The sequence below is a fragment of the Sciurus vulgaris genome (assembly GCF_902686455.1).
Source record: "Sciurus vulgaris genome assembly, chromosome: 11".
Lineage (NCBI taxonomy): Eukaryota > Metazoa > Chordata > Mammalia > Rodentia > Sciuridae > Sciurus > Sciurus vulgaris.
In genome coordinates this window covers 72,079,579-72,105,237 of record NC_136472.1, presented here as the reverse complement: position 1 = coordinate 72,105,237, position 25,659 = coordinate 72,079,579, and the positions used below count along the sequence as shown (strand labels likewise).

General features: G+C 37.2%; 2 pseudogenes across 2 annotated transcripts; both read left to right on the top strand.

The window, feature by feature from the left end:
• The first annotated feature begins 4,312 nt into the window (after nucleotides 1-4,312).
• LOC306638560 (5-demethoxyubiquinone hydroxylase, mitochondrial-like) lies at nucleotides 4,313-5,770 on the top strand (annotated as a pseudogene). The gene is made up of 2 exons: nucleotides 4,313-4,335; nucleotides 5,188-5,770. The product of its transcript is annotated as a 5-demethoxyubiquinone hydroxylase, mitochondrial-like (transcript).
• A 1,971-nt stretch (nucleotides 5,771-7,741) lies between these two features.
• Nucleotides 7,742-9,162, top strand: LOC306639316 (aldo-keto reductase family 1 member B1-like; annotated as a pseudogene). The gene has a single exon. The product of its transcript is annotated as an aldo-keto reductase family 1 member B1-like (transcript).
• Nucleotides 9,163-25,659: the final 16,497 nt, after the last annotated feature.

The window sequence follows — 25,659 nt, the reverse complement described above, 5'->3', positions numbered from 1 at the left end:
CTGCTGGTTCCAGGTAATTGGAACCATAGTTCAACCCTGACAGAAACCAGAAGGAAAGGAAGCCTGTGGATGAGTTCCTCAGGGTCAACCTCCTGAGGCACTGAGTGGGCTATAAAAGGGTGGAGGGTGGACTTAAAGGAGCAAGTAGAAGATATCCAGTACCCTTAGGTTAGTAACCTCTGCAGAATGAGAGCCTTCCTTCCTTCCTCCTTCCTTCCTTCCTTCCTTCCTTCCTTCCTTCCTTCCTTCCTTCCTTCTTCCTTCCTTCCTTCCTTCTTTCTTTCTTTCTTTCTTCTTTCTTTCTTTCTTTCTTTCTTTCTTCTTAATAGCACCTGAATGCCAAGACCAGAAAAAGAAAAGGGTTTTGGCACTATCTGGCACAGTGGCTTACTTCTTGGATCAACTGTATAAACACATAAAATATTCCTTGCTCCTAAAAAATATTCTATATCACCATGAATCAAAGAATATTTAGATCTTACCTGGTTTTCCACTGACCTTTTTAATGTATGAATTTAATGTAAGGCTGGGGCTATCATAAAGCATAGCATACCTATGTAGCAGTGTTATTAGGCACCTATTTATTTTTTCAAAAATAAATTATGTTATTATTATTAGATTATACAATTATTTTACTGTGGTTTAAACAAAACTATCAGTACTACTACTGCTATTATTATTTTAAACTTTAATTATTATCAGCAGAATTTTTGCAATTGTAACCATATGTATTCAAATTCCATTTCTTCTACTTACCAGTCTGTGAAACTGAGCAAATCATTATCTCCCTAAACTTCATCTGTAAAATAAGGACAATAATTAGGCTCTTATAGATTTAAGATAATGTACATAATGTAATAACATGATCATTAATGGGATCTAGTATTGAAAGGGAAGAGTGGGAGCTGCATATATGTTGAAATACACACTGGTCAACAGAAGCTCAGATCAGTTTTTAAAAACAGTTGAGATCTGATGGGTGTCCCATCTTTTTTATCTCTCTTCAGCTGAATGCTGAAATAATTCAGAAATGTTCATTGGAGTCAGATGGGAATTAAGAAATGGTATCTATTTCCAGAAAATTGAACTAGAGAACATGAATTGGACCTCTCCCCAAAACTAGGCTTTGGACCTGCACATGGGGAACATTACTTCTGTGGAGCAGACTTACCCAACCAGACATGTGGAGGACCAAAATCAGATTCATGCTACACTGAGGAGTCAGACAAAGGAGTCAGGCAGTTAACTAACATCCAAGAGGGAGTAGAACAGGTGTAAAGGGTGCAAGAACCCTAGGAACTAATGTCTTCTTCCCCTTTTCCAGAGACAGCATCAGGAATGCACCACCTATAGTAGGAAACATCTAGGAGAGTTGAAGAAACTCTGAGGATAACCTGTAGTCAAGCTACAAAGAGAGAAGAACACTGCCTCAAAACAAGCACCAAGTTATGGGTGCTTGTTACTAGGCCAAATACTGTCAACAGTAGCCATGGCAGCCACAAAAGCAACCACTGAGGGACCAAAACAGAACAGAGACATGCAACCAGGACTGAGCCGGGCACATCACTCAGAGCCTGTACCTATCCTGAGGTCTTTGAAGTTTCAGGTTTCTGAATCTTTCCTTCATTCAACCCTTGGAAATTCCTTTAGCAGCAGAACTCACTGCCTCTAACAGGGGACACACACTTGATGTCATGAACTCTATCAAAGTTGAGAATTTCCTCTGGCCTTATTGAGTACCTCAAATCTCTAGAAGTCTTCTGTATCTTTTTACTTACCTTTTTCTCATGACGCTTTGGTCCTAGGTGGAGATAATTTTCTATAATTGAAAAATAATGTATTTTGTCAAATCTGAATTTAGAGAACAGCCTATTCACTAAGGTGACTTGTAGCTCTCTTAGAGGAACCATAATATATTAAGTAGGCAAATAAAACAAGCTTCCTATCAGATACTTAAACTTTAAATTGGTAATAAGGAAAGTGGTATTGGTGCTGAGAAAATTAAATAGGCTAATGAGACAAAGGAGAGAGCTGAGAAAGAGACCAACATGTACTAGAACTAGGTACATGATAAAGATAACATTTCAAATAAACATATATGGATTATTAAATAAATAATGCTAGAAAAATAGGTTAGGGGACTGGGATTGTGGCTCAGTGGTAGAGCACTTGCCTAGCATGTGTGAGGCACTGGGTTCTATTCTCAGCACCACATACAAATAAATAAATAAAGGCTCATCAACAACTAATAAAAACATTTTAAAAAATAGGTTAGCCTTATGAAAACTATACTCAATGACAGCCCTATATTTTACCACACTAAAAGTAAATCAAATGTATATTATAAATTGAAATCTGAAAAGCAAACTTTTGAAGAAAGGTTCTTGGAGCTTCTTTTTTTCTTAATCTTCCCCTTCCTTCCTTCCTTCCTTCCTTCCTTCCTTCCTTCCTTCCTTCCTTCCTTCCTTCCTTCGAACTTGGGAGAGAACTCAGGACCTTGTACATGCTACACAAGCACTCTACCACTAAGCTACATCCTTAGTCCTTGTTAAAATTTTATTTTGAAACAAGGTTTCACTAGATGGCCCAGGCTGGCCTAAAACTTATGATCCTTCTGCCTCAGCCTCTCCAGTAGCACCACCATGCTCAAGGTTTCCACCTCGAGGGTTATTTAAGGAAAAATTATTGCTTATGCTATGTGACAATCAACCCCAAAACTGAGTGGCTTGAAACAACCATCATTTACCTTACTTTTAATTCTGTGGTCAGCAGTTTAGGTTGGGTTCAACTAGGTGATACTTATAAAAAATATATTCAGTAAGACCCCTATTATTTACCATACTCAAAAATCAATTGAAGGGCGGGGGTTATAGCTCAGCAGTAGAGTGCTTGCCTTGCATGCATGAGGCACTGGGTTCGATCCTCAGCACCACATAAAAATAAATAAATAAAGATATTGTGTCCATCTACAACTAGAAAATATTTTTTTAAAAAAATCAGTTGAAGATAGATTATAAAGCCAAATCTGAAAAGCGAAACTTTAGAAGAAAGGTTTTTTTGTTTTGTTTTGTTTTGTTTTGTTTGTGGTACTGGGGATTAAACGAGGGCCTCATACATGCTGTGCTAGGTGATGTCACCTGGGGTCTTTCACGTGGCTGGATCAGCAACATTAGAGGAGTCTAACTCAGACTCACATTACTGGCAATTGTTGCTGCCCATAAGTTAGGTCACATGTCTCTAGCAGGCAAGCCTTGAACGTGGCTGTGTTCCAAGACACAAGTTCTGGTACACAAGCACTTTTCCAGCCTCATGTTATATCACATTTTCTGATGTCCAAAGCAAGTCATTGAGTCTATTCAGTCAAGTCCAGAATCAGTGCAGATAAGAGCATGGATAAATGAAGGTGTGATTCATTGGAACCATTATTATAATAATCTACGACGAAATTATAGAAGAACATCTTTATGACATCAGAATTAGGAAAGCATTTATTAAACAAAATAAAGGCCACAAACTTTAAAGGAAAAGATTGCTAAATTTGATCACATTTAAAACGAAGTCTTCTGTGTGATGGAAATAACATATGAAGTAAAAAGACAAATCATAAATTGGGAAAGGATATTTGTTACCAACAAAGCATTAAGGATTAATATCCAGAACATACAAAGAATACCTTCATATTGATAAGAAAAAGGTAAATGACAAAATTTTTAAATGGACAAAAGGTAAAAGCAGGCAATTCACAGAAAAGGAAACCTCAAAGACCAATGAATATACGAAAAGAGGCTCAACTTCATTAAAAAAAAATCAGTAAAATACAAATGAAAACAAATGGCATACAATTCTAAGCTCATCTGAATTGGCAAAGAGTGAAAACAACAAAATGTTGATAAGAATGTGGGGAAACCGGGAACTGGGGTTGTGGCTTAGGGCTGGGTTATGGCTCAGCGGTGGAGCACTTACCTAGCATGTGTCACATGCTAGCTTCCAGCCTCAGCACCGCATATAAATAAATGAGTAAAACAAAGGTCCATCAACAACCAAAAAAATTAAAAATTAAAAAAAAGAATGTAGGAAAACAGGAGCTCAGCTATGTTGCTTTTGGGATTGTATATTGATAACTACTTTAGAAGGCAATTTATCAGTACTAACAAAATGAAGACATGCCTAGCTTCTGACCTTGTAATCCCAAATCTACATCTATACCCAACTGAGTGGTTCTCAATTGCCTGAATTAAAAAAAAAAAAAAATACTGATACACAGAGCCCATGGTAAACAAATTAAACCAGAATATTTTGTGTATGTGGAGGGATGTTAAGAGCCATTACCCTAAGGTAAGTAACTCATGCACATAAGTCCAATGTATAGGGGGGATGTTCATTGCAACATAGTTATTATTAAGAAAAAATTAGAAACAATGCAAGCGTCTACCCATAGGGACTGGATAAATTGTGACTAATCATTTCTGCTCTTTGTACAGGACAATTTCAGTTGTCCTATTTTTCAAATTTAATTTCTTATATATATTCAAATCTGCTGGTGAACTCCTCTAGTGAAATATTATACTTTTCAGCTCCCAAATTTTCCAGTTGGTTCATTTTTTTTTAACAATTTCTCTTTATTGATAGTCTCATTTTGTTCATAGATTGTTTTCCTGGTTTCCTTTAGTTCTTTGTCTGTGATTTCTTTTTTTTTTTTTTTTTTTTCCCAAGTCTACTAAATTCAGTGTCTGGAAGATATCTGGAAATCAGATATTCACCCTTTACTGAGTTTTGATGTTGTCAATTGTTGAGGACTGTAGTGATCTGTTCATTTAATTTCAAACTATTTTTTGCAGACTGCATTCATTGTCATGCATGGTCAGTGAAGACTGATCCACTGTTTCAGTGGTTAGTCAACAATCTAACAGAGTTTTCCTTAAAATGCCTGGAGCCAAAGAGACAGAGAGAGAGGGAAAAAAAAGAAAGAAAGAAATACAACTCTTCTGGTCTAAACTAAAATGATGGCTGCAAAATATATACTTTGATATGCAAAATATGTGCAATATCACAATTTTGAAAATATAAGTTGAGAGTCCCTGCCAAGAGTATAATTGCCTGGGAAGCTAAGTGGTGTCTGCTTTTGCGATTTGGGAGATGAGTTGATAGGGCGGTGGCAGCTTCCTCGTTGTGGTGTCTGCTCACCAGCACCCAGGGGTCCCTCTCAGCTTGTGGAAAAATCAGTGTCAGGTTTCACAGTTCAATGATGATGTTAGACAGCCAGGGATCAAATAATCCGGGTGGATCTTGCAGGCAAAAATGGAGCAAACCATATCCATCCTGGTCAGACGGCCATCCTGGGCAGGACAAGTGTTGGACCAGTCATTCAGAAAATGTGGGATCAAGGAAAGGACCATTTGAAAAAGTTCAGTGAGCTGATGGGTGCTTTCAGGGTCTGACTGACAATTCTCATACCCTTTTGGAACATGGTGGGCTTTGCACTGGGGGCTGGGAGCCCTTGCTGGGGAAGGAAAGCATGATGGCCTGCAATGTAGGGGTGGAAGAGTCCATAGCACATCACTTTAGCAACCAGATCAGGATGCTAATGGAGGAGGACCCTGAAAAATACGAGGAGCTTCTTCAGGTGATAAAGAAATTTTGAGATAAAGAGTTTGAACACCGTGATCTAGGACTTGACCATGACACAGAATTGGCTCCAGCATATGCCATCCAGAAAAGTGTTATCCAAGCCAGATACAGTGTAGCAATGTATTTATCAGAAATATTTTAAAATATTTCTACTTATCCATGTCTATGAAAGATGGTAGTAGTTTTAACAAGTTACATTTACAGAAAAGGAACTGTATAATTATTATGTGAATTTTGTTAAATAAACTAGAAGGATTTTTTCTTTTCTTTTTCATTAATAAAACCCTCCAGTGTTGGGTTTTTTTCTTTAGTCCTTTTTTTTTTTTTTTTTTTGGACTCATGGTTACAGCTTCAAGAATGAATCAATTCTACAGCTTCAAGAATGAATCAATAAGCTAATAGGAATCTTTTTTTTTTTTCTTTTTTGTGATGCTGGGGATGAAACCCAGGGCCTCAAGCTTGCTAGGCAAGTGCTCTATTACTGGGCTATCTCCTCAGCCTGAGGAATCTTTAAGAGGAAAAAAGGTTGAGTTTACTAGTGATAGAAGGCATTTTAAAATGTGAGGGGCTAGGGCCATAGCTCAGTGGCAGAGCACTTGTCTAGCATGTGTGAGGCACTGGGTCCATCCTCAGCACCACGTAAAAATAAACAAAATAAAGGCATGCTGTACACCTATAACTACAAAAATTTTTTTAAAAAACTTAAAAAAAAAAAACCCTGAGGATATTCAAACTTTACTGAGCAAGATTATGAAGTTCACTGAGTAAGTTGAAAACTGTCATCGTTTCTGTTTTGAAATGTGCACAATGTGGGTGGGAGGGTCTAAAAAGGGTTCTAGCCACCACAACAGATGAAGACAGCAAAGAACATACCAAGTTGGAAATTATTTGCAAAGTTGAATTATAATGTATGGTCTAAACATTTGTGTCCCCCCACAAGATTCCTATGTTGAAATCCCCAACCCACAGGTGATAGTACTAGGAAGTGGGGCCTTTAGGAGGTGATCAGGCCACTGGAGTAGAGGCCTCTCGAATGGTGTTAGTGCCTGATGAAGGAGGCCTGAGACGCCTCAACCCTTCCACTCTGCGCTACAAAGGGTGCTGTCTATGCAGAAGGGAACCTCACCAGACACCACTCTGCTGACACTTTGATTTGGGATTTCACAGCCTTCAGAACTGTGAACAGGACATTTTTGTTGTTTGTAAGCTGCCTGGTCTGTAGTGTTTTGTTCTAGCCACCACAACAGATGAAGACAGCAAAGAACATACCAAGTTGGAAATTATTTGCAAAGTTGAATTATAATCATTTCCTTAAGGTCTGTTACCAAAAGAACGAACCAACACTGACTAAAAACTTTATACTTTGATGAAATATTTTATGATTTTCAAATTTTCAAATTATTTAATGAAATCCTAGATCAATATTAAAAGAAAATATAAACTGAAATGTAAAACCACTTAAAAGTTTGATAATGAATTGTACTGGCCAATGTTTGAGGGGTAAAATAAGCAGACAGAGTTTAGAGACTCCAATCCTCACATGTTATTGTCTCTTTTCATTCATCTGTTTATTCACTTGACAAAAATTCATAACACTTGGTGAACATCTCTTATATGCCAAGCATTATTGGTGTTGAATACAGAATTAAACAAAATAGATAAAAATCCCTGTCCTTATAAAGCTTACATTCATTCGAGTAGGTAGTAGGGAGATGAGGTAGGAACAAGTTTGGGATGAAGAAGAGGATACTGTAGGAGAGAGAAGGATGAACTTTACCTACTGCACATCTCTCTACGTATGAATCTCCTCCTTTTCAATTGTCTGTCAATATCCTTCCATCTACCTTAGGGTTCATCTCAAATGAACCCTATCTCTTCCTTGACGATTTCCTACCCACGGCACATTGTAAACTTTTTTTTTTTAATTGTAAAACGTTATATGATTTAGTGGGTTTTTAAGTATTTCTCACAGCATATACTATATAATTTTGCCTTGGATGTTTTGGGTAGTCAGTAAATGAATGAATTTTTGTCAAAGACAGCATGTGATATATATAAGCAGTACTGCTGTTCATAAGAGAAAGCAGATGGGCTGTGGGGGAGAAGATAGAACAGATGACCAGGTTGCTGCTCCGAGAGGTAAAACATTCACATATTAACGGTGTGAGAAATGTGAATCATCATACCAAGTCAACAAATATGAAATCATGAGCTGCATGGTTGAGGGCTGGGGTCTCTAATGCTCCACAGCAATGGCCAGCCACATTGAGCTCTATAACGGTGCCAAGATGCCCCTCCTGGGGCTGGGCACCTGGAAGTCATCTCTGGGACAGGTGACTAAGGCCATGAAGGTAGCAATTGACCTTCAGTACCACTATATCGACTGTGCTCAGGTATACCAGAACAAGAAGGAGGTGGGGGTGACCTTTCAGGAGAAGTTCAAGGAGCAGGTGGTGAAGTGCCATGAACTCTTCATTGTCAGCAAGCTGTAGTGCACGTTCCATGACAAGAGGTTGGTGAAAGGAGCCTTCCAGAAGACTCCCAGCAACCTGCAGCTGGACTACCTGGACTTCTACCTGACTCATTGACCAATGGGCTTTAAGCATGGTGACATCTATTTTCCATTGGATGTGGCAGGAAGTGTGGTTCCCAGTGACACTGATTTTGTGGACACCTGGATGGCCATAGAAGAGTTGGTGGATGAGGGCTGGTAAAGCAATTGGCATCTCCAACTTCAACCATTTCCAGATCAAGAGGATCTGATCTTAAACAAACCTGGCTTGAAATATAAGCCAGCAGTTAACCAGATGGAGTGCCACCCATACCTGACTCAGGAGAAGCTGATCCAGTACTGCCATTCCAAAGGCATTGTGGTGACTGCCTACAGCTCCCTGGGTTCTCCTGACAGGCCCTGGGCCAAGCACCAGGACCCTTCCCTCCTGGAGGATCCCAGGATCAAGGTGATTGCAGACAAGTACAATAAAACGGTAGCACAGGTGCTGATCCGATTCCCCATGCAGAGGAAATTGGTGGTGATCCCCAAGTCTGTGACACCTGCACGCATTGCAGAGAACTCTGAGCTGAGCAGTGAGGACATGGCCACCTTATTCAGCTACAACAAGAACTGGAGGGTATGTGCCTGGGTGAGCTGTGCTACCCACAAGGATTACCCATTCCATGCAGAGTTTTGAAGCTGTGGATGCCCTTTTCCACAAGGAACTTGCACCTGTTCCTGCCTCATTTTTCCTTGCAAGTTAGTGTGGCTTGTGTCCCTCAGCAATGGGCAACACTGGGTTGCTAGCTTGACATTGGATGTGAAGAGCAGTATCAGTAGATTAGGTGTCTCTGTCAATCTTCTTTTGCCTTTCTTCTTGTTCATCTGGGAAAACACAACCTGAGCACACGTTTCTGACTAAAGAGAAGCAAAAACTACAAATTTAAAATAGTGCCACTAACCATTGAGTTCTGACTGCTTGGAACTGTAATCCTTTCAGCCAGACTTCTCTTTGCCTCAAATAAAAAGTTCTTATGAAAAAAAAATATGAAATTATTTTAAGCAGGACATAAGGTAGTAAAAAGAATTAATGGAATATAAGAAAAGCAGTTCAACTTGCATATCCATTTTTGTTTAACTAATTGAAAACAAAGTAGTAGATAGGTGAAGCCAGAAATGCAATGAAAGTACAACTCATTAATAGCTAAATAAAAATACTATAGGGTCAAAGAATTACTCTTTAGGCTTTTCAGCCTAAATTTAATTAACTGAAACTCTTTTGAAGTGGAACATATTCAGTCTTTTTGAAATAAAATGTTTTTCTCCAATGCTATTATTATAAAGCTGGAACACACCATCCTTGTCTTAACATGTCATAAAGCTGCCCTTTTTCATGTATACTTGTAATTCAAGCATGTATAAAGAGAAACTGCAAAATATTCAGGAATAAAAAACTGAGAACAAGTGGAAAGACACAAAATGAGCATTACAATGCTCAAATTACATGGTTGTAAGAGCTGCATAATGAATGTACTTTTCAAAGGTTACACATTACCAAACTCCCTTTTCACCAACATGAGGTCAGGGAAGTAGAGGAAATAACACAAAGAGGCAGACTTAGAATAATTAAGTGACATAATTCAAGTCAGTGATTCATTTGGAAATAGTTCCCAAGGGTCAAATGAGTCATCATCAATTTTAAGCAATAAATTTTCCGTTTTTTATTTTGGGGGCCAAGTACATTGCTCTATCCTACTTCAAGTCATCATTGCCATCAATCAAAAGTAACAAATATGTATTTTAAAGATATATATATATATATCTTTAAATAAAAAGCCTGGCACTGTGGTGCAGGCCTGTTATCCCAACAACTCAGGAGGCTGAGGCAGGAGGACCACAAGTTCAAGGCCAACCTTGGTAACTTAGGAGGAACCTGTCTCAAAACAAAAAATAAAGAGGGCTAGAGATGTAGCTCAATTGTAGAGTGCCCCTGGACTTGATCCCCAATATAAATAAGTAAATAAATAAATAAGAAAATAAATAAATAAATTTTAAAATACAAATTGAAGGATGGATCTTCATGCACAATAGGTAGAAACTAGAATCAATACTAAAACTATACCAGTGGCCGCTAGACCCCAAGGTGTGGCGGGCGAAACCAGGGCCCAGGGTTACGCCACATGCATCTAAAGATGGCAACTGGCAGAGAGCAAATGGCGTCCTGATTATGCTTGGAGAATGGCAGGACACGTTTACAATTGGCTGTATGATAATCAGTTCAGCTGCCTAGCGCGTGGACAGATATACTTTACATGTATGCTCGAGCGAGTGGTTGCTTGACCTTTAACAGGATTGGATGGACATATCTGGTTACAATTGCTTATGCATGAGACTGCTTATATATTGAGGGTGTTATTTGAATAAACGGGAAGCTGCTTCATGAACTGCTGAAGCGGACGTGTCTTTCGACCCGCTGGTCCGCGGTAAGCTCGAGAAGCAGCGCCAAGCTGCTTGGAGCAAGCCAGGCAAAAAAGCCATGGTTTTCCGTAAGTGCGGCGTGAGCCCTTGAAGCAGCCCTGGCAGGAAGCGCGGTTTTCCATACCAACGTGTAGAGGTACTCAGGGCAGAACTGAACAGAATGAATTGCTAAGGGGGCATCCTATGTAAGGACCAGCCTCTACCAATATATTCCAAACTATAGGAGTTCCAACTTAGGCAGTAATAGATGTCTTCTAAGTTAGTCTCAGCTTGTCAATTGTTAGTACCTATCCCCAGGCTTCCTGCAGGAGGTGTTGTACCCAATATGCTGTGGTTGCTCTACAAGCTGGGGGCTCTGCTAGCTTCATTTCAGAAAAGAGCTGTCAAGAACAACTGCTAAAGTGATTGTGTTGTTCTTTTCAAGATGTACTCATAATAGGGAGCATTATGGAATAAAGGTGGAATAAAGGTGGGATGTTGCTTGCCTGGCTGATGCACTGGGTGGATGTACCACTCACGCTCTGTGGGCAAGGGCACAGAATCAGTGGTGGAGAAAACCAAGGAACGCTGTAGCTACATGAAGCTGTTTTGTTCCCCTGATCCTTAGGTGTTCCACATCTTACTCAGGTATTCTGCATTGTTGTGTGTTCCTTAGCATCATGCCTGTCTTCTTTATGAAATAACATGAAATGTTTAGTATAGACACATCCACATCGTCCCTAGTTGTCATTGTTCCCTTTCCTGAATCAACCAGCCACACCATGTTTCTACATCTATCCCAAATCTTCCTGTCTCTCAGTACAGCAGTCAAAATAATCTTCTCTCCCTGATGCCTCCAGTTGTCATGGTAACCAAAGCCATGTACAAAGAAAAAAACCATACAGCAAGGCTAGATACAGAATTTAAGCTATCCCCAACTGACTTGCTGAGACCACTTCCTTTCTTTCATCTTGAATATGTGTAATAAATAAACTATAATCTTTGTGGTTAGTTTTAACTGTTTTACATGCTTAGGTTAAAAAGGGGGGGAAACCGGCTCAACCTGTTTAAAAGAGGCTTGTTGCCAATGATTATTTGCTTTAATTGCCTTGGGTTTTTAAAGACATCATGAAAAAAAATTAAAAATGACTCACAAAGGATTTTAACAATTCTACTCACTTCAGACAAACATGTTCATTTCTTGATAATAGGAAGTTTTATGTATAAACAGGTAGTCCACTGGGCTCTATTCTTGTTTACTTTGCCCTGATTGAGATCAAGCATAGAAATAATTTCTCAACTGTTCAAAGAGCACACAACATGAGAGAGTGGACTGTTCTTGGGACAGTGTATACCAATTGTTTGAACAGGTACTTCATAAGGCCAAATTATAACTTCCTTTAGTTTAAAGGTTCATGTACTCAAACATAAGAAATAAGCACCTACTAACTTCTTTGTGAATTCCATTCTCTCTCTCTCTCTCTTGAGGTTCCTGTGGCTGGATATGACATTTTGATGTCCTCTCAGGATATTTTGATGCTGCTGAGCATTCAAGAGCTTAGGAGATTGTGGCCTTTCTGTCTCTCACTGTCATTGATATCTCTCTCTCTCTTCCCATTGTTAACTTTTCTTGTCTTTCTCCATCTTTAGCAGATACTGCTGGAGCTTCTCCATCGCCACTTCTTCCTTTTCCTGTACTTCAAGGGCTCCACTCTTTTAAAAAATACTTTTAGGTGTAAGTAGACACAGTACCTTTATTTTACTTGTTTATTTTTATGTGGTGCTGGGGATCAAACTCAGTGCCTCACATGTGCTAGACAAGCCATCTACCACTCAGTTACAACCCCAGCTCCGCAGAGCTCCTCTTTGAGTGGGTTCCCTCTTTCCTGCCCAAGGCCCTCTAGCTCTTGCTCCAAGAGGAAATTCTGATGATCTAAGGCACTCATGTGGTCTCATTCATCCTGCCAGGGATTAATTAAGCTGTGTCTAATTTCGGCAATTAGATTGGAGTAGAAGTTTCCCAAGGATCTCTGAAAAAGGTTTCTTAGCTAAGAAACGCACAGTCCTTTTCTGCTGTTGGACATTATTGTGTTCAAACATGATACCTGAAATTGCAGTAGCAGCCTCTTGCAAGCATGAGGTTAAAGATGATACATAGAGGATGGCAGAGTTCTGAGCCATTTAATCAAAACAATCCTGGAGTGGTCTCAATGCAGAATTTCCTGAGTTCTGCACAAGAAATTGTGTGTTCTCTTATGGTTGTAACCAATTGAGTTAAGGCTTGCAGTTACTTGTAGCTGAAAATTTCTCACGAGTTTTTTAGGGATAATTAAGGAATGAGTACAAGTTATTGATTTCCAATTTGTAATAAATACAATTTATAGAAATAATTAAAATAAATTAGAATAAACCTGGTCATGCCTAAAATTGCACATGGTAAAATTAGTTTTGTTGGTGTTATTGTTTGTTTGTTTGTTTTAGAGAATCAAATTTTCATAGGACTTATTTCTATATCCCACTTTTTACAATAAAAAAAAAATCCCAGATATTTCAAAGTATAGAAACTTCTGTAAGACAGTCAAGCAGCCTGTACTGAGTGCTAAAGCCAGTCGAATTCCATGGGAAGCAGTCACATAGCCCTGCCCATCCTCCTACAACCCCAAGAAGCAGCCAGTCAGCCTGTCTCAGAATCTCAGCCTGCTAAGGCCTTGAGAAGCAGACAGCTGATTTTGCCCATCAACCCTGGCCCTGGGAAGCATCAGGGTTGCCTCAATTCCTTGCAATCCCCCTGACAATGATGGGCACCCCAAACCTGAAGCCTGGCACATCATGCCCAGAGCTGCCTTTGCACACTTGCCCCACCTAAGAGAGCTGCATCCTAGTTGGTGATGAAATCCCACAACCCCTGCACCCTAGACCACTGAGACACCCACAGATGACAGACATCAGAGACACTGTTTACAGCTAAAGAAGCATGTAGACACTACACTAAAACATCTGGCAATGCCCTGGGTTTGGGGTTTGATCTCCAGCCAACACACACACACACACACACACACACACAATTTAGAAACAAACAAATAAGCAAACCTACCTGGAACCAAAGCCAATGCAGTTTACCCAACCAAAACCCTAAGACACATTATTAGGACAGTCTTATTGTATGAAAGTCACCCTAGAAAATCAGTAGAAGCTACTGATCTGCCTGAAGCACAGATATCAACACAAGGATACAAGAAACATGAAAATATAAGGTAACATGATGCTTCCAAAGGAACATAACTCTATAGAGACTAACCATAAAGAAAAGGAAATTGATGAATTGCAGACATTTCAATGAAATCAGGAACACAATTCATGATCTGAATGATAAATTCAGCAGAGTTAGAGATTATGAAAAAGAAATTAAGATTTCTGTTTGGTTCTTTTTTTTTTTTTTAATTTAGAGCCTCAACAGCAGATTTGATTAAGCAGATGAAAGAAAGATGAAAAAATTTAAAAAATGAAGAAAGCCTAGGAATCGTATGGAACACCATTCATGGGGACAACCTATAGAATGGAGGAAAATATTTTCAAGCTATTCATCTGACAAGGGATTAATAAAAAGTATATAAGGATCTCAAACAATTCAACAGCAAAAAAAAAAAAAAAAAAAAAAAAAAAAAAAAAACAGTGATTTAAAAATGGGCAAATCCCAGGTGCTTAGGAGGATGAAGCAGGGGGATTGCAAGTTCAAGGCCAGTCTGGGTAACTTGGTGAGATACAAACTAAAAATAAAATAGCTAGGGATTTAGCTTAGTGGTAGAGTGCTTGCCTAGCAAGCATAAGGCCCTGGGTTCAATTCCCAGAACTGAAACAAACAAACAAACAAATAAACAAAATAGGACAAATGACTTGAATAGACATTTGTCAAAAAAGGATATACAAATGGCCAAGAAATATATGAAAAAATGTTCAACATCACTAATGATCAGGGAAATGCAAATCAAAATCACAGTGAGAATCTTCTCACTCTAATTAGAATGGCTGTTATCAAAAAGACAAAGAATAATCAGTGCTGGCAAGGATGTGGAAAAAAGGGAATTCTAATATCCTGTTGCTAAGGATGCAAATTAGTAAAGCCATAATGAAGTTTCCTCAAACAAATAACAACAAATAAAACCGAAAATAGAACTATCAAACCTTTGATCCCACTATATATCCAGAGGAACTCAAATGAATACATGAAAGAGATATCTGCATTCACATGTTTATTGTAATACTATTCACAATAGCCAAGACATGGAATCCCCTAGGTGTCCACTGAGGAGTGAATGGATAACGAAAATGTGGTATATATACACACTAGAATAATGTTTGGCCGTATAACAATCAAATTCTGTCATTTGCTGCAAAATTGATAGAATTGAAGAACATTATGGTAGTGAAATAATTCAGGCCCAGAAAGACACTTCCACTTTAATGTGGAAGCTAAAAAGTTGGTCTCAGATAATATGAGACTAGAATAGTGGTTACCAGAGCCTGGTAAGGGTGTGGGTGAGGGAGATGAAGAAAGTATGGATAACCAGTGCAGGGGTGCAATTGGATAAGAGTAATAACTTCTAATATTCTATAGACCATTGACTGACAACAATTGATTATTTCAAAATCGATAATAGAATTCTGAATGTCCCCAACACAAAAAATGATAGATGTCTGATAAATGATCTGATCTGACCATTACAGATTATATACATATATTGGAATGTCGCATGTACCCATAAATATGTACAATTACTATGTGTCAATTAAAAGTAAAACATATTTTTAAAAACAGAAAAACGTGACAGCAGCTAAGATACTGGGGACAGTTGGTAAGTGCCAGACAAAGTATATGACTATGTTAAGGTACTTAAGTTTCACAAGAATCCTGTATTAGACACTATTATTAGCTTATTTGAGAGAACTTCAGAGAGGTTCAGTACATGTCTAAGACTACTGAGTTAGAAAGTAACAGAACTGGAATTTGAATCCAGAGCTCAATTATCTTACTTGCCTGAGAAGGAATGTTTGGGCAACAAGATTAGTTACAGGAGGATTGATCACATTCTGTGGCTCCAGTGCTTACCTTGTGAAGAGAGAAGTAGAAAAACACGCAAGGGTACTGCAAAGTATCACTCACATACACCCCTAAGAGAGACCACAAATAATTTGTAAATGGGGAGAAAGTTCCCAAGTTACCCATGGCCATCATTTTAATAGTTAATCCGCCATCCTCAAGAGAAAATGTGTCAAGGATTCCCTTCCCAGCTTATGGTTCTCAAAGAACTGTCAAGTGCTCAGTGCTCTTCTTGTTTCTGTTTCTTCAGGAAGGGAAGAGGTGGGTTGGGGTGCACTTTTGCTATAGCTGGCCACTCTAAATGTTGCCCAGACATGTGATGATAGATTTTGTCTTCACATCATTCTGCTGAATTACAAAATCCTAGGTCAAACCTTACTTGAACAGAATTGCAACTTTTCTCCATAAGCTTTTACTTGTGAAGGACAGAGACAAAAAAATGTTAAGTGCATCTTTGTGGGTTTTTGTTGTTTGTTTTTTGTGGTACAGGGAATTGAGCACACAGGTGCTTTGCCACTGAGCTACATCCTCAACTCTTTTTATTTATTTATTTTTATTTTGAGACAGGGTCTCACTAAATTGCTAAGGCTGACCTGAAACGTGTGATCCTCTTGCCTCAGTCTCCCAAGTCACTGGGATTACAGGCATATGCCACTATACCCAGTTTAAGCATTTTCTGATTGCTTAATTTTTGGAAAGAAAAAAAATAAACTGTGAATACTCTTTTAGAAAACTTAAATAATGAAGTTCCATGTACTTATCACCTAACTTCAATAATTATCAAGGCTAATTTTGTGGGTGTAACCCTACCTATTTCTAGGATTTTTTTTTTTTTTTTTTTGGTACTGAATCATATCCCTAGCCCTTTTTAGTTTTTTATTTATTTTTTGCTGGGGATCGAACCCAGGGCCTTGTGCTTGCAAGGCACGCACTCTACTGACTGAGCTGTCTCTCCAACCCCCCTTTTTATTTTTCGTTTTGAGATTAGAGCCTTGCTAATTTGCAGAGGCTAGCCTTGAACTCCCAATCCTACTGCCTCAGCCTCCCAAGTGCCTGGCTATCTCTAGGATATTTTGAAGCAAATTCAAGACTTCATATTATTTCAATAATAAAGATTTTAGGTCTTTCTAAGAGATACTCCTAAAATACATAATGAAAATACCATTATCATACCTAAAATTAATAATTCATCAATGTCATTAAATATCTTGTTAATGTCCAAATTTCCCGGGTTGTCTCATTTCTTCAAATCAGGATCAAACAAGATCAACAAATTGCAGTTGGTTGACATGTTTCTTAAGTCTCTTGTAATCTATACTTTGTTCCACCCCTTATTTTTTCCTAGCAACTCATCGGTTTTTAAAAAAAAAAAGAAACCTAGATTTAAAAATCCACTCCAGAAAAAATTTGATCTTATGGAAATAACGACTACCAAAGAAATCGCACAGTGGCAGAATTTATGGAAACTCTTGTCCATTTGATATGGGCAAATACTGATCAAAAAGTCAATTCTTTGTTGTAAGATATAAGAAGAAAGGAACTATTTCAAAAGTAATTTTAGAAAAAATAAAAACAAAAATGGAAAATTGGAAGAAAATAGTTTAAAATACAATATTGCTCATGGCATTAAATCAGTTTGACAGAATTTACTCCATAAAATATTTTCTTCATAAAATTCATCATCTCTGGCTCCCACTGCTAGATTGAAATTCATTGCTGTGTTTGCCATAGAGACAGTCTAGGTCTTTATCTAGATGTTGGATAAATGATACTGATATGTTCATTAACTTCATAAGATCCATGTTATAGTTTCTAAAGCAGTCACTGTAATAAACTCTTTAATACATTTCATAATTTGTAGATTATCGAGCTCTTGAGTCCAACCTTCTTTCCCCCTATTGACACCTGCAGCAGCTCTGCTAATTACTTACAGAATATCCATTCTTCCTGTTTCCTTACCATCCGAAATCCTCTTTTGTTCAAGAGAACAGCATGTCCAGCTCAAAACCGATTTCTTAGGAATCCATAAAACATAGTACTGGCCAATGAGTTAGAAGGAAAAGTATATGGGAGGGGCTCAGAGGAAAACAGTTAAAAGGGGGATGCAGGCAGGCCTGGCTGATATGAACCTTCTGCCCTTCACCCTCTGTCTTGCCTAAAATTCAGACATTAGGCTGAAGATGGCAGAGTCATCATCTTCTGGCCATCAGGTTGAGAGCAACATGTTAGACAGAGCATAAAGATAAAAGAAGATTGGGAGACTTCTTTTACTACCTGCATATGATATGCCTTCCTTAGAATTTATTATTTAAATAGAAAAGAAAAATGTTCCTCTCTTTGTCAATTTATTTTGGCTTTAACTACATGCAGCTGAAAGGCAATCATAACTGATACTTTTAACCATTTCACTTCTTATTGATAATTTTAACTAAAAGGTGGGCAGAAAAAGTAAAGATAAAATTCTTGAGTATACAAACATTATATAATATACATACACATAGTAATGTGCTGGAGGCCATATATTAATTATAGGTTTGTTTGAGCCATTAAGGCAGGGAAGCTGCTTCTCTGGGAACTCCTGGGTGAACTCCTCCTGTTCAAGAAAACCCAGATTATGCTGGCGTCCTGTCTTAACTCACAGCCTTAGATTCAAACAGCCTCCTGGAGATGGGCGGAGATGAGCAAGACCTGCCAAGCACGAAGCAACCTGTTTACCCAAGATCCCCTGCTACACTGAAACCTTATACCTACCCATCCCTTTTGATCTGTACCACTATAAATAAAGCAAGCAGGGCTTTTTCTTTGTTAGAAGTCAGACTCCTCTGGTCACCTCAACTGATCTTGCCCCTGGTTTGAAAATATATAATTCTTGCCTTTTTGTTTTTATTTCTTGATATATTACTTTCATAGCTTTTATTTCACAGCCAGCCCATCCCTCCAACAGATACCCACTCCCTTGCCCACATGGGACATGGAGCAAGAATAATGTATGTATACATGTGTATAAATTGTTCCGATTTATGATTTACATAGAAATTTTCAAACAAAATCCACAGAAAATGATACCTTTTAGTTTTCACCTTATCAAATAATGTGTTTTTTCCCCTCTGTCTCCTTGAGTCCAGAATGAGTCATTTTTTTTTCTAATTCTAGAAATTTTCCAGGATATATCAGGCTAAGGGCATATCAAGGTAAAATCATAATCTCTCACCAAGAGCTGGCTCCAATAGATTTAATTTCCCTTTGTCTACAATGTATCATACTGTCTGCATATTATATTTGAAGGGGGATCTTCGATTTCATCAGGAAATAAAACACTGTTAGGAATATGGAATAGACTACAGGTTCTTTCAATTGAATAAATAGAATCCTCACACAAAAGAATGATAGGAGAACAAAGTACCAGTATCCACAAGTGTAAAGATTATTTTCTTAAACAGAAAGCAACATAATTTCAAAGTGAGGTATGAGGTATACAGAAAAGAAAATGAAGACAAACCAGGGAAATAAAGGTTTAGGATTGAGGCAAATAAGTCACTTCACAATTTTTGAAATTCAGAATGACACACATATATTAAGGTGCTCTAGGTAAAAAATACTGGTATATCACTTAAAGTGGAAAGTTACTTCTGACCTTTCAAATGTAGCAGACTTATTTAACATTTTCCTTCAATAACAACAAAAAATTTTTTCTTCACTGATGGTATCTGGAAATGCCAAGATGTGGGACTGTTAATAAGAGGGGAAATCATTCATGCTACAAGAGTAGCATGATCTGCTCATCACTCTCCCTACATTTAGAAGACTGCATGGCACAACAATATAAAGTTGCTGAAAATACAAACGAGATTTAGGACTCTTTAGAAGGAATTGAGAAGAATGATTGATAGATGGTAACATTTGTTTAAAGTCAAGGAAGAAAAAACAAATCAATATGGAAGACATCTGCTTTTCTTGTCTGTATTGCATCCCTTTTTCCCTTTTCAGGAACTGCTCCTCATCACTATCCATTTTATATGACTCTAATGGCATGATTCATCATTTTACATTTCCCCCTATGGCCACAGGGGCCATAGTGAGTATGTGACCCAAACTGGATCAAGCATTCCCTGAAATTTCTATCTACTGAACCAGAGAGAGAAACCCTCTCTTTCCTTTTGGGGCTTCAAGCTGGGATGATGTTTGCCTGGAGTTGTGTAATCACAACTGTCTTATTCTGAAAATAAAGTAGGAGCAATTGGGGGAAAACAGAAAAGTGGAGCTGAAAGATGGAGACAGTCTTTTTGTCAGGATCCAGGGAGTACATGACACTTGCTCCTCCCCTACCTTTCTCAGGTATATAGCAAATAAATTCAATTTTTAAAAATTTGAATTATATATGAAAATAGATATTTGAAAGCAGATGTAACAATAAAATATGCCCCTTTAACCAGTTTTAAGTATAAAGTTCAGTAGTATTAAGTACTTTTACACTGACAGGAAAACCCAGTTTTCTGCTTTGACTATGTTAAGTTTGATTTTGTCATTTGCAATCAAAAGATGTAGTGGATTTTTTTTCTTGCTTGTTTTTTTGAAGTGGTGGGGATTGAACCCAAAGCCTCACACATGTTAGGCTCTATCACTGAGCCACATGAGCCATATCTGCAGCCCTGTTTGCTTTTTTCTTTTTATTATTGTTTTGTAGAAATTCTGCATATATATTCTCAATAGCAATTTATTATTGGATACATGTTTTGAGAACATTTTCCCCTAATTTGTAACCCAAAATATAAATTTTCTTAAGGCTGTCTTTTGATGAGTAGAAGTTTCTAATTTTAATGATACAATTTATCAATTCTATCTCTCCACGATTAATGCTTTCTCTATGCTAAGAAGCATTTTATCTTTCCTAGGAACAAAGATATTTTAATTTGTTTTCTTCTGTAGTGGCTTTACAGTTTAGCTTTCTGTTTGGTTCAATGATCTGTCTCAAATTAATTTTTGTATTTGGTGGAAGGTAGGGGTCAAGTTTGATTTTTCCACCCAGATGGGTGATACTCAGTTGTTTCAACAACATATGTTCAAGATATTTTTCCATTTCTCATTGACTTGCTTTGGTGATTTTGTTGAGAACCAAAGGATTGTGGGTCTGTTTCTGGGCCATTTACTTTGTTCCATCAATCTATTTGTTTAATACTGGTCCCACACACTTTTGATCAATGCAACTTTAGTAAATCTTGAAGTAAGGCAGCATAAGTTCTTCAAATTTATTCTACAAAAGAGCTTAAATTAAGCGGGGTGCACAGTGGCTTGGGAGGCTGAGGCAGGAGAATTCCAAGTCCAAACTCAGCCTCAGCAATTTAGCAAGACCCTGTCTCAAAATAAAATTTTTTTTAAAAAAGGGGGACTGGGGATATGGTTCAGTGGTTAAGCTCCCCTAGGTTCAAAAAAAAAAAACAAAAAAAAACAAAAAACAAAAAAACAAAAAACCTTAAACAAAAGTAGCAATTTATTAGAAATTATTATTCTATTATTAGATTTGAGTGTCTACCTGATAGATATTGCTACATAGTTTTGCATTGTTAGGTATATAGTTACAGACTCTGGAATTCAAAAAGAATATGCCTTTTGTTTTTATTTACTTAGCACCATTTATTCCCTGTCAGTATCATAAAAGGAGCTTGTAGCAGATATTTGTCATTTTTAGGTTTCTGCATCCAAATATTCTTATTTTGTTTCCTTTGCCTAGAATGCCATATCCCTATTTCCTAACTCTTATTTATTCTTTAGTTCCAAGCTAAGTTATAAAAACAAAACCATTTACCTTTGCACAAAAAGCATAAAATACTTAGAAATACATTTAAGACTTCTAAGATGTCTACACTGGGAACTGCATATTGTTGCCAAGCAAAATTAGGAAAATCTTTTAAAAATAGATATACAATTTTGATGGACTGGAAAACTCAATATTTTTAAGGTTTAATTATCCCTAAATAGATCTAGAGATTTAACATGATCCTAATCATAATCCCAGTGGACTTGTTTGGTAGAAATTGTTCTAAAACTTACATGAAAATACAAAGGACCTGGAAAATTCAAATAATCTTGAAAAAAAAATGACCAGAGTTGGAGAATTTAGGCTCTCTGACTTCAAGACTTACCAAGTTTAGCTAAGCCTTCCTCTCAGATACCTACCTTAGCCCTCACAGTCTGAATTTAGTGCCCCTCCTCTGTAGTTCCATAGTGTTATGGACTACTGTCACCAAAACAATTATCACAGTGTATTTCGATGATGTGTTATTTGTCTGTTACCCAAGACTTCATAAGGACAAGGAATGAGCTTGTTTATCCTGTTTACTCCTGAGTCCAGAATACCTGAAAAGGTACTTGTACACTATAAACAAGTTAATGTTCATTGCATAAAGTTGAACTTAAGTAATTTATGCAAAAGAGTTAATATTTTAAAACAAAGCTCCACCTTCTGCCTGTTTATTCAGGTATCCAGGACTAGTTTATTGTACTTGGTTTTAAAAGATACTAATATTACTATAACAGAGAGAAAAAGATTAAGATCACAATCTGATTCCCTAAGAAATTGGTTCAAACTCTTGGAAATCAAACATCTTAAATATTTATAGTATATTGCCCAGTAATTGTTCTCTTAAGAATTTAGATGTATGGATAAATGCAAAAGGCAGAAATAACTTTATGCACAAAGGTATTCATTGTTGTTACTTATTCAGGAAAAAAAATGGAAACAACCTGAGAGTCTTTCAAATGAGAATAATTTTAAAATACCACAGTAGATCAGTTTGACATATTTTACAGCTACTAGATGATTAACAAAGCTCAACCATAAATTTTAACCTTCTTTTAAGCTACAGAGGGTAAATGACAGACCAGTAAGAAATTACCAGGGCAAAGGTGAAGGGAAAACATTATCCCAGAGTTATACAAAATGTGGCTTTTGCCCTGAAAGCATCTGCCAATCCTGAAAAATTTGAACTTAAATTTTGAAACTCTAATAGGGCAGTGAGATAGAAAATAAAGTCCCAGGGTTACACAAAGTTGACAGACTAACAGGAAAGCCTTCTCACAATATGTTGGGATCCCAAAGAGCTACACACTTAGAGTGAGGATAAACTAAAAGAGAAATATTGTCCATGAAATTACAGAAGACATAAGAGGCATCAGAGCTCCAGAGAATTTCAAATCTTAAAGTAATCAAACTATCAGGCACATGGCAAATCCTCTCTAAAGAAAAGAAGTTTCATTGCAAGCCTAAATTTATTCCCACAAATGATTTTTCAAATACAATGTCCAACACACAAGGCTCACAAATAAACTCAATTCTATAAGCAGGATCTAGCAAAAACAAGAGACAAGAAAAAACTGACCCATGAAGATTTTAGACATTGAACAATTATGCTGACTATAGATAAAAAAAAAAAAAAAGTAAAAACCGAGTTTGAAGATCTCCATAGAAAATAAGAAATGAGGAAAAGTACTAAAGAAAATCTGCAAAATAATCTTAAAGAATTCTATAAATAAAAAATGAAAATTAAAATAAAAAATCCAAAGGTGGAACGTCTGGCTTGGTAACTACAGTAAGGTGCTGGGAGGTGTGTCCTGGGAAGCTACAAAATCACCATGTCATGTGCTCCTCCATAATATGTCCTATGTTTTCTTCCATTTGGCTGTTCTGGATATTGAGGAGAAGACAAGGTGAAGACAGAGATAGAGATTTAAGTTATGCAGCCACAAGCTAAGAAACACTTGCAGCCACTAGAAGCTATAATAGGCAAATAATTCTTCCATAGAATCTTTTTTTTTTTTTCGGGGGGGTGGGTGCTGGGGATCGAAACCAGGGCCTTGTGCTTACAAGGCAAGCACTCTACCAACTGAGCTATCTCCCCAGCCCCCTATTCCATAGAATCTTTAGAGGGAGTTTGTCCCTGCTGATATCTTAACCTTTGACTTCTTGTCTCCCGAATTCTGAGATAATAAATTTCTACTGTCTTAACAACAATCAACCCAAATGTCAGATACCTGCCCTGAAGAAATGGCTCTCAGCCTTGGCAGCACATTGGAAATACCTGGGAGAGCGTAAAATAGACAAATAAAAACTATTAATGTTGCTCCAATGTCAGGGGTGAAGCCCAGGGATTGATTTCACAAAAAGATGTGAGAAGTTCTTCTTTGTGAGAAGTTTCACAAATGGTTCACAGTTAGGAACCATTAGAGATAGGCAAGCTGTGGTCCATGGGACAAATCTGGCCTTCTACCTGTTTTTGCAAGTAGAGTTTCATTGGATATATACCAATGCAACACACAAAACCAAAAGATCAGTGTAGTGGATTAGATACTTTTGGAAAGAGAATTAGTAAACTGAAGGAAAAGAAATAATAATGATTAGAGTGTAAATTAATGAAACAAAAAAATAGGAAAGCAATAAAAAAATCAGTGAAACCAAAAGTTTGTTCTTTGAAAAGATCAATAAAATTGACAAATCTTTAGCTAAACTGATTGGGAGAGAAAAAAGACTCAAATTACTGGAAGCAAAAATGAGAGAGGGAACATTATTACTGATCTTACAGAAATAAAAAGTATTATAATGTAATAGTATAAACAGTTGTATATCAACAAATTAGATAACTTGGATAAAATGCATAAATTCTTACAAAGACATACACTGAAATTGTCTCACGAAGAAACAGACAAATGAGAATGTATCTAGTATATGAAAAGAGTGAATTAAAATTCAGAAACTTCTCACAAAGAAAAGTACAGCCCCAGATGGCTTCACCAATGAATTCTACCAAATATTCAAGGAAGAATTAATGCCATGTTTTTAGTGGTGCTGGGAATTGAGCCCAGGGGTGCTTTGCCATTGAGTTATATCCCCAGACCTTCTTTTAATTTTAAGACAGGGTCTTGCTAAGTTGCCAAGGCTAGCCTCAAATTTGTAATTCATATGCCTTAGCTTCCTGAGTTGCTGGGATTATGGGCATGCACCACCACACAAAGCTAATGCCAATTCTTTATAAGTTCTTCCAAAAAATTGGAAGAATAGAGAATACTTCTTAAGTCATTTTACGAGGACAGTATTATTCTGAAACCAAAACAAGAAAATTTTATCACAGGAAAAGAAAACTCGAGAAAAATCTCTCTTCTGAATCCTCACAAAAACTAGCACATGAATCCTCAAGAAACTAGCAAACTAAATCCAGGAAACACAAAACAATGATATACCATGACCAAATAGGATGAAAGTTTGGTTTAACTTCCAAAAATTAATTTTCATATCAATATAATAAATAAAACTCACATAATCAATTCAACAGATAGAGAAAAGGTATTAAAAAATATAACACTTTTGGAACTGGGGATATAGCTCAGTAGCAAGGTAGAGTGCCTGCCTTGCATACACAAGGCCCTGGGTTCAATCCCCATCACTACAAAAAAAAAAAAAAAAAAAAAAAAAATTAACATTGTATTGTTGAAGGTTCTAGCCAAGGCAACTAAAGAAGAAAAATAAGTCAAAGGCATCCAGAATGAAAAAGGAGTAAAACTATCTGGACAGGTGACACAATCTTGCATATTGAAGATTCTAAGGTTTGGGAGGCTGAGGCAGGAGGATCACAAGTTTGAGGCCAGCCTCAGCAACTAAAGGAGACCCTAAGCAACTTAGTGAGACTCTATCACAAAATAATAATGATAATAAAGGGCTGGGGATGTGGCTCAGTGATTAAGCACCCCTGGGTTCAATTCCTGGTACCTAAATAAATAAATAAATAAATAACAAATCCTAAGGAATCCACTAAAAATCTATTAGAACTAATAAATGAGTTCCACAAGGTTGCAAGATATAAGGTCAATATAAAAAAATCAATTTTATTTCCATAAACTTGAACTATCTGAAAAGAAAATCAACAAAAATTCAATTTGCAATGGGATAAGAAGGAATAAAATAGTAATAAATTTAACAAAGGAAAGCGCAAAA